The 9,850-nt window shown below is 42.5% G+C and overlaps 1 long non-coding RNA gene across 1 annotated transcript in view; it reads right to left on the bottom strand.

Moving 5' to 3' along the window:
* Positions 1-9,850, bottom strand: part of LOC118493722 — a 108,585-nt gene that overhangs the window by 15,149 nt on the left and 83,586 nt on the right. The window lies entirely within an intron of this gene.

Below are 9,850 nucleotides of genomic sequence, written 5' to 3'. Positions count from 1 at the left end.
ATACGATGGACCACACAAGGCTTAATAATGGGGCTTGCAATCCCTACAAACCTCCATAGCGCCCACCATCACTGAATGGCCTTTACAATTAAGATAATGACATGGTGAAAGTCAAACAGAGCAGAAGTTCACAGTGCTGCTGTGCAATGAGGGACAACGTAATGACAAAGGAGTTTAGAGAAAAATAAAGCCTTTTGCCTCAGGTTTACCTCTAATATTACGTAAGGAATCTGCTCATACACAATTATATGAACAAAACAGGAACTTCACACTCGTCTCTTTCTTCTTGCTCATAAGGCGGAGGATGTGTAGCATGCAGTGAGATGTGATTTGGTTCTCAGCGAGGTCACGAGCATCAGGTGAGCTGTGAAGTTGTGGTTTAAGTCACCCGAGCCATCACGCCTCGGCCCGCATCACTTAGCAGAGGGGTGTGAATTTGTTTTCACCCAGGCGTTAATGAACTGTGGGCTTTGTGGGCTTAATGAGCGCGTGCTTCTATTGAGCAAAGGTACCTGGGAGGATAATAAGAGTTCACAATTCAGAAACTTCTCCTTGTCCACAGTTTAGGAAGTGTTTTAACTTCAGGGCTGTTGATTGCCGCTGCTGCAGTTTATCTCTAACCTGCCAAATCAGCTGCATGAGGAAACAAGACTCTGGGAGTATTCATCATCCATCAAGAACATGCAGTTTTGTGCCACGACTTCTGGCTTCCAGCCAAGTCTAAAGCGACCCATTGTACAGCAGCCAAAAGACAAAGGCAGCTCCCTCTCTGTTCTGTGAGAGCAGTGCGTGGAGGTGTGGGTGGTTATGCAGATCACTAATTGTACAGGCCACCGGGGGAAGGAGAGAACGGAATTGCAGCCTCTCTGCAAGACATGGCGAGGGAGGGGAAGGACGGACTGGTGTGAGCCTCCCTCCCTTCCCTGTCTCTCTCTCCCTCTCTTTCTCCTTCTTTTTCACTCTCTCTCGACTAAATTGGCAGCTGGCAGGCAAATGAATGCGGTGTGAAGTGAGCCCACTGAAGTGCAGGGTCCTGCTGTTCAGGCAACAAAGGAGCTCCATGCGAGACATCTGCTGTTCAGTTATCAGAATACATTTAGTCACGTGCCTCCCTTCCCTCGCTCTTTCTCCATTCCTCTTCCACCACGGCCCCGCAACATCCATTCTGTCAACTGAGGAGCTGAGCCTTTCTTTCTCCCCACTTCTCTTCAACTGCATTCTTCTTCAGATCACTCCTCCGCTGACACACTCCCCCTCCCCCCCCCCCCCCCTTTCTCATTCTCTCATTTGCCACCGTAATCCCTCTCTCCACCTCTTCTTTTGCTGCCTTTATTTAAACAGTTTAGGTCTGGCAGATAACCCTGGAGTGCTTCCTATCTGGTCCAAAATGAGTTAACCCTGTATGAATGATCACAAGACGGCCTGAGGAAACGGCAGACTGAATCTTAATGAGCCACGCTCGCACAAGCAAAAGTAAATTGAGCTTACCACCATGATAAATTAACCTAATGAATGCAATTGTTTTGTGGCACGCTAGCTTGGGCTGGAGCCAGATGGTCAATACTTAGCGCTGTGTTTTGTGTTTCCTGTCATTTTCTTTTCCTCCGTTCTTTCTTGCTTTTACGCACAAGAAGCCATAAAGAAATAAAAAGCCCAATAAACAAATCAAATTCCAATTGTAAATTTGTTTCTTTAACCTACATTTCATATTTGCTGTTGAACTCCAAAATCTCAATGCCTGTGAATTGGTTTGCAATGGATAAAGCAGGGAGCTTGTCGGTAAGCATCCATCCGGCACCTTGGAACAGGGCCTTGCAGCTGAGTAAAACAAGCAACTGTGGTGACATCATAGGGGTCTGCACAGGAGACGGCGGTGTGTATTTCTCCCCATTTCCTGTCCCAACTCACGATATCCGTGTTTACTTTAACACTTAATCCCTGTAAAGTGTGTCATTTGGTTTGCACGCTCTTCACTCTCCACTTCGTCCTCCATCCTCTCCCAGTGGTTCAGGCTAGCATGAAGGTTGCACATCCAGGAAGGGACAAACCCCCTCCTGTACTGCGTGTAAACTAGATGACTTCCTCTAGGCAGGTGGCACATATCCAGATGTTCTCTCAATTTCCTCTGTGTCTCAATTTCCTACTTATGTGTATGCCTGCATGTATTGCTTGACACACCCCGAGCTGGTGACCTCTCTGCTCTCCCCACAACATCACCACTGGAGCAGTTTACACCATAATGACTTGTATCGCCCGAGGCCCCGCCACATCTGTGGCTCCCTTCCTCTATCTCTGTCTCTCAGTCTTTCTCTCTTTGTCTTTCTGTATCCCTCACAATCAACCTGCCCATATTTCTCCTCTTTATACTTTATTCCCTTCCGTTTTTTTTTCTCACTTTGCTTAGTCTGTCATAGACTTTCCCCATCGCTCCGTCCTCAAGCAAGTGCTTTCCTGCTTTGGTCCACAGCACTATTACCGGAGGGAGACAAAAAAATTGCAAGGCTCACTTTGCAAGGACCTAATGCATGTCTAACATGACACCTATCAGACATAATAAACAAACACATCATTCAATGTCAGCAAGCTTGAGAAGGTAGTGGCAGCATCTCATTGGAAGGGCCTAGTGTCCAAGATAAAGCACAGGGTAGGGTCTGGCAGCACTGAGTGAGTCTAATGTCACAAGGAGTGACGTGTGCTCCACCAACAACAACTCAGCTCATTACCCACTCAGGAGGGGAGGGAGGGGAAAAATGGTGCGTCCAAAATGTGACCATGTGCTGACCAGGCATTCTGTCCCGTTCCCACCCCCCGGCTGTATATGGAGAGCAATGACCTCTCACTCAGACAGTGTGGCGTTCGATCGATCATACGTGACATTTGTGACATTGCATGCATCCTAGATATGCATCTCTGCGGTGTCAACTTACCAGTCAAACTGTCTCACAGGCAGGACATACATATCACATTACATGTTCGGCAGCTCGTGTTCCACGTACGGTTTGACTCGGATTCTTGCTCTTTCAAGCAAGGTAAACTGTGCCTCTGTGAACGTGGCGAGGTGACGACACCTGTTTCACCTTTACAGCTGATATACTGTACTCCATGAAATCCGAAACACACGGACAAATAATTGACTTCATCATCATAACACAGAGTGCTTATTTCTCACCAGAGATGTACTGTGTTTTTTAAAATACACCACAGCCAACTCTGAGGTACTGTACAGTTCCCATCTGGATTTTCACACACAGACACACAGACACACAGACACACACACACACACACACACACACACACACACACACACACACACACACACACACACACACACACACACACACACACACACACACAGTCTTGTTTTCAGGTTCATTAAGCCCCTGTGTTACCCAGAGTGGCTGACAGGATGAGGAACAGTGCAGAAATCTCCCCCTGCAGGTATCCATTCACATTATCATTGGGAAAAAGCCTCTCTCGTCAGTGCCCTTGTTAAGGCTCGAGGGGGGACCACTAATTAGAGAGACAAGAACTGCTTGAGAATAAGTCCATTACACCCATGTGGACCCAAAAGCTTAAAATACCTGGAATATCAGCAAACTCCCAGCATCCCCTCCAATCACTCCCCATCTGCCGAAGGCATCTTTTCAAAAATGGAAAAATATGGTGAAAGAGTTGTAAGAGATAGACAGAAATGAAGGACACAAGCTGTCAGCTATTTTAAAGGCTTTATGAAAATGATCTTCCAATTAGAGGTGATGATCAAATCAGGCATGAACCTCTTCTTGATGGTTTCTCTCTCTCTCTTTTTCTCTCTTTGTCTCTCACTCTGAACGTGTGTGTGTGTGTGTGTGTGTGTGTGTGTGTGTGTGTGTGTGTGTGTGTGCATGTGTGTGTGTGTGCGTGCCCGCAGCTCAGATGAATTCATGAAAGGAAATTTGGTTTGTTTTCTCATCACTGGTAATTATACTAATACATTGGAAATGCCTCCTTCAAAGTTCAAAGACCCATGTGGGGCACATCATTATATAAGATAGGTTTGGCTGAAATGTATATCAAACTGATTGTCATCACTCATGGTTTATTCTCAAAAATGTAGCCACGGAAATAGCAACAGGGATGAAAAATGTAATAAATAGATTTGTAACAAATTCTGACTGAATATTTTAACCTATAGTTTAAGTAACAAAAAGAGGGTCAATACAATGAGAGGCGTGCACAGCTTGCAGTGGTGAGCAACTAACTTAATTTACCTAAGTAGTGTATTTTCGCTATACTACAGGCAAAAAGGACTATAGCTCTCAACCGGAAGAAAATGGAGGCACCTACAATTGGTGCTTGGATCAAGAATATGGTGCAATTAATGTCCATGGAGAGATTAACCTATATACTAATGTATGCATCAGAAAATTTGGAAATCATTTGACCAATTTATTTATAAAAAAATAAAAAAAATAAAGGAGACATATGGGAGCTTATACAGAGGGAAAATGCGGGACAGGAGATCTAAAATTCAATAAGTGGTGAACCCCAGAAGGGGAAAGGACTGGGGCATGTATTGGAGAGTAATAGCAGAGGTACAATTCTTGTTTGCTTTTGTATTCGTGCTTATCATAGCTTTGTTGGAGGTGCCATTGTTCTGTGCATATGATACTGTCATATAGTTTGCTTTTTGTTTTTTAGCTTTTGTAATACGGCCGATGTTGGGAGAGAGATTTTGTTAAAATAATTGTATTATTGTATTACTGAAAAAACAATAAAACATTGAAAAAAAAGAAAAGTAGTGTACTTTACTTGAGTATTCACATTTTATGCTACTTAATACTTTTCCTGCTCTATATTTCAAAGGGAGTAATTGTGTATTTTACGTTTGCAACATTTCATTAACAGCTATAGTAACTAGTTACTAGATTAAGACTTACACTTTTTAAATCAAATTTCAAATGGAAGACTTTTACCAGCAATGGAGTATTTGTACAATGTGGTGTTGTTGCTGATACCGTTTACTACTCCTTACAGTACACAGCAACTTAAAATCACAACACTATATATGTGCAGGTGCAGTGCGCAAAGTTGTCAAGTTCTACTTAACGCCATTCTTTTGCCTTTTGATTTTATTATAACCCAACAAATGATCCATTAGTTTTGGATGCAAGCTCCGGCAAGTAGGCAGCTGAATTCAGCCTGCAGTTGGCAGTATTTATGCAAGTTGATTTAACTGCTGGATAGGGTCCTCTTGTGAAACATGAGTCAGTTCCAGCATTTAACCTCACCATACTAATTTATGCACCATGGCATAGGGTACTTTATCATCTGCTCTTTGGGGAGAGACAGTCATCTCATTAGGCAGGATTTAATGAAATGCAAGGATAGACTTCTTAATTCCATAGATGGCTGAAACAAAAATCCTGCACTCCTCTGTGGCTCTATAAATTGTAGCAGCCAGAGGAGGAAACGTAAGGGGAGGGAGGATGACAGCGGAGACTTTTGGTGAGGGAGAAAGGAGATGGAGGTAGATATGTGTTGAAAGTCCACGAATGGGTTTTGTAATTGCTGCATTCCTGGCTTGAAAGTTGTACTAAACAACACCTTGGAAACGTATGAAATTAAGATATATTGCTTTTCATTATAATGCATCATATGTAATATTTATTGTTCAATAATATTAACAACATAATGGATTCTGCTGTAAGCCTCTACAGTATACAAGTGTTCCTCCTGGCCAAAGAAAATCCCAAATGTAGATATATCTGTACTGACAGCAATAGGCCTGTGCATCTTAACCACCCTATCCACTGTTCTTACAAAGTCCCACTACTTCTCTAGCCTCAAGCCAACTAAGATATGTTAAATCCTTTTGATTGTACAGACAGTACAGAGAAAAGAATTAGGGCAGACTGTCGACTGTTCTTGGCAAATGTATGTGTTCATTTCCAGTCGGTGACTGCCGGGCCCGCAGACTACAGCCACCAGAGGAGGAACACACCAGCCAATCATCAACAGCACGACGCAGAACATTAACACCATTAACACCATCATTTACATAAAATTACTTACATACTGGTGTGGTAATTTAATTTGTTTGACCGGTACAGTGCAACTGCAAGGAATAGATTCATACATGCACCACGAGGGAGCTCTGCTTACTCTTCCACATGGCTAATTCTTTCACACAATATTATGAGGGGAAAAAATAGAGACACTATAGAAACCTTGATTTCATTTACAAGTCCCGTTTCCCGGTCAAGACACATTAAGACGAGGATGCACGCGCACACATGCATGTGCACATACATGCAAATTAATTCATACATAAGCACGTGCTAATACAAAGATAACGGTGTGTTTGTCATATGCTAATAAGACAATGTACATATTAAGCTACTTCAGCACACAATAGAGAATTACAATGTTTCAGGTTCTCGTTTTCCCTTTGTTTGGATTCCATACTTTAGAAATCCTTCAATCCATCGTCAGACAATTCAGACATGCTTTCAAATATAAAACAAAAATCTGATGCTCATGTGCCTCAGACATGAAGCTTAAAAAGAATTGAAGTCACAGTGACATATGGGACATGGAGCTGGAGTATGGACATTTACAGAGCTGGTGCACACAACAAACGGAAAGAAAAAAAAAAACACTTCTGAGTGGGGTAGACAATCCATAACTTAAAGGTAATACTGTCCGTCTCAATCACAAAAAGCATCTTCAGAGGCAGCCCATGTTAAGTTAAATGTCAGTTATTAAAGTGTCAACTCTTGAGGACGTCTGACAATCACCACTTTCGTCTGCAACACAAGACTGAAAACAGTCGATGCCTAAATTGCTGATGCATCTGTCACTAAAACTACAAAAGTGGCAGAAGCAGCAGCCTCAGAAATCATGACATTACATGCTAAACAGAAACAAATGCCATGGCCTGAAAGCACCTGCATCTAAAGCCATTAGCCGGTATAATACATGCATTGGCATATACACACCTGGAGTCATAGGAAAAGTAATTTGGCTTGATGATGAGTCATCTTTCACGCCTTTGCCTGAACTCAAATGAATTTAGGCTCAGTCCACACTGTCTGTTAAACAAGGTGTAGGCCTGTAACGGAATGGTCAGCCAACATTTCAGAGTCATTAGGTCCAGTGATCACTCTGCAGGGTACCATAACTGCAAAGGGATATGAAGCCATTTTATAGGACTAGAGGGACCACTGGGTGCCAACGCTGTTCTCTCATTATGTTTCCAAAATTGATAAGGCCCTCATACACATGGCTAAATAGATTCAAGGGTGGTTTCTAGAGCCAAGAATAATGATGTTTTAGCCTTTATCCTGGAAAACACTGGACATTTTGGAAAGAAGAGATGAAGATAAAATGTGAGAGATTAAACTTTGGATTATTACAGCTTGGGTCTAACGTTTGTAGTTTGGGTGATCATTCCTACTTCTAGTCAGATAATCAGATTTAATTGATACAGTGAAATATACCTTTTCTAGTTTCTAATCATGTGTCCAAGTGGTAACGTTTCAACGATCTATTGGTATATGACAATGCATGCCTGTGTTGGCTAAACAGCTGCCGTGTGTTGTTCGTTTCGTTTCCTCTCACATTAGACTTTGTTGTAAAGCCATGTTGCCATGTTCCCAGATCTTAGCAGTTACTGTGAAGATTATAAATGATAGAAATGATGATCAAAACTATAAAAAAAAAAATAGTTGTACTACATCACAATTATTCTTTGATTATGTGTAGCACCTACATTTTGCCAAAACCAATTCCTTTATTTATTGTTTACTCATAAACTCTGGCACTCAACACCTTACCAGAAACGTCTCTCAACTCCCCTCTTTCTCTCCTGCTCCATCTAAAATCGTCCGCAGCATGTCTGACTTTCGTCATATAACAAGGTTTTCTGAATGGATTTTTTTTTTAACTTAAGGGAGAATTACAGCAGCTCTTATTCACCATCAGCCATGGCTGACCTGACAGGAGAGCTGTCACCGTCCCGTCTGCCCGGCCGCTGTTATCTTTAACGTAAGACCCATCAGCATTGACAGGAAGAAAAAAAACACCACCACTATCAGAGAAAAGAATTTAATGTCCTATTCACCCCTCCGCCCTGCACTGTTTCGAAAATTGCTCAATCTTTTCTTTTCCCCCTGTCCCCATGCCATATTATTATACATTGTTTCTGAGGAAAAGCATTTTCTATTATTGCCATTAAAAATATGAAAGTTTAGAAGAAAAAAAAAAATGAACAGAGCATGTAGGATGTAGAAGAACATTTGGGGGAGAGAGGTGAGGGTAAAAAGCGATTGAAAGGCTGTAATTATTTGAAATAGTCTGCTAATGTGTATTATCATGTCATTAAATGTAAATGAGATGGAGCTAAAAGACCCAATGCAGAGGACTTGGGTCTTGCTGTAGAAAAAGAAAGGGGAGGGGGAGAAACGAAAATTCTACGATAAAAAAAGAAAAATGTCAAGGCTATCAAGGCTATGTTCATATGTGGGAACATAAACATTTAATAAGATGACCAGGCTGCGACAACTAATTTGAACATCGGTGCTATACATTTACAAACAGCTTGTGCAACTTACCAAACCTTTGAGGCTGCTACTGACACGCAGATAAGGAGAGGGCGGATGGTGGGAGCGATTTAATGGGAAGATCCTGATGCTGTCTGAAGTCCCAAACACAATTGTCTTGACTGTGAGTGGGTGTGTGTATGTATGTATGTGTGTGTGCGTGCATATGTGTTTACTCTTGCATTTGATCCCTGACGTGAGCGAGCATCATTCCACTTCAGCTGCTTAATAAGGCTGTCTGGGCCAGCGGCTCCTCATGGCCCCCAGCCCTGTTATCAGAAACATTAAGCTGAATATTAATGGCCTGGCCCGAGACGTATGCCATTAAGCTTGGTTGGCCATTTCTCTCTGTCCTTTCCCTACCACTGTACAGGAATTAATGAATCGTGGGTAAAACAGGGAGCACAAAAGAACGAGAGAGATAGAGAAAGTGAGAAAGAAATGAGGGGGCTTGGTCGGTGGCTATTTCTCAAAAAAGCAAAAAGATAAATACGAGCAGAAATGTAGCATGTCTTGTGTGGACAAAGGAGAAAGAGGAGAAAAAGAGTTAGGTGGTAACATATCTAAAAATAAACTCCTGGATGTATTTCTCTTTCTCCTGCTACATTAATAACACACCCACGACAGAACTTTGTGTCTTGCTCAAAGAAAGAAACAACGAAAAATTATTTGGTAATGATTATTTGTTCGTCTCTATTTCTTCTGGCTGAGCAAGCGCAGGGGTTTACGTTTGAAATGGAACAGGGAGAGGGGAAAGCACTTATTACTCCCTAAGTGCTGTGCTGGTGCAGCCTAAGCAAAGTGAGCTGTGAGCTGGATATAATTTGTGTAGAATAGCCAGAGGAGAGCTTTTGATATGCAGAAGAGCTGACCTCTGGACTGCCACTTTAATTGGGTTTTTAATTTTCCAGGCCATCTGACAGTATCAAACATGATCCCTGAGCTTTGCCCCACTGATTGGAACCACCGTGACAAGAGGAGCCTGACATCCTCTCTCAGCTCACAGAAGGGAGGACAGCAGAAAGAAAAAGCGAAAAGGAGCAAGAAGAGGGGAAATAAAAGCATGTTCAGCCAAAGGAGATTGAAGGGCTTGGGATGGAAAGGTGGCCTTAATGGTGAGGAGTGTCGTATTGTATGGGGCTGAGGCTGATTCTGTGCTGTTGATGGGATACCACCCTCAGAGACAGGGAGGAAAAGTGCAGGCTGCTGAAATAAAGGCTGTCACTTCTGACTAGCGATAGCACACAGAGGACGAAACCAGACTTCAC

Source organism: Sander lucioperca, chromosome 18 (genome assembly GCF_008315115.2).
Source record: "Sander lucioperca isolate FBNREF2018 chromosome 18, SLUC_FBN_1.2, whole genome shotgun sequence".
NCBI lineage: Eukaryota > Metazoa > Chordata > Actinopteri > Perciformes > Percidae > Sander > Sander lucioperca.
This window is presented reverse-complemented; position numbering and strand designations above follow the sequence as displayed.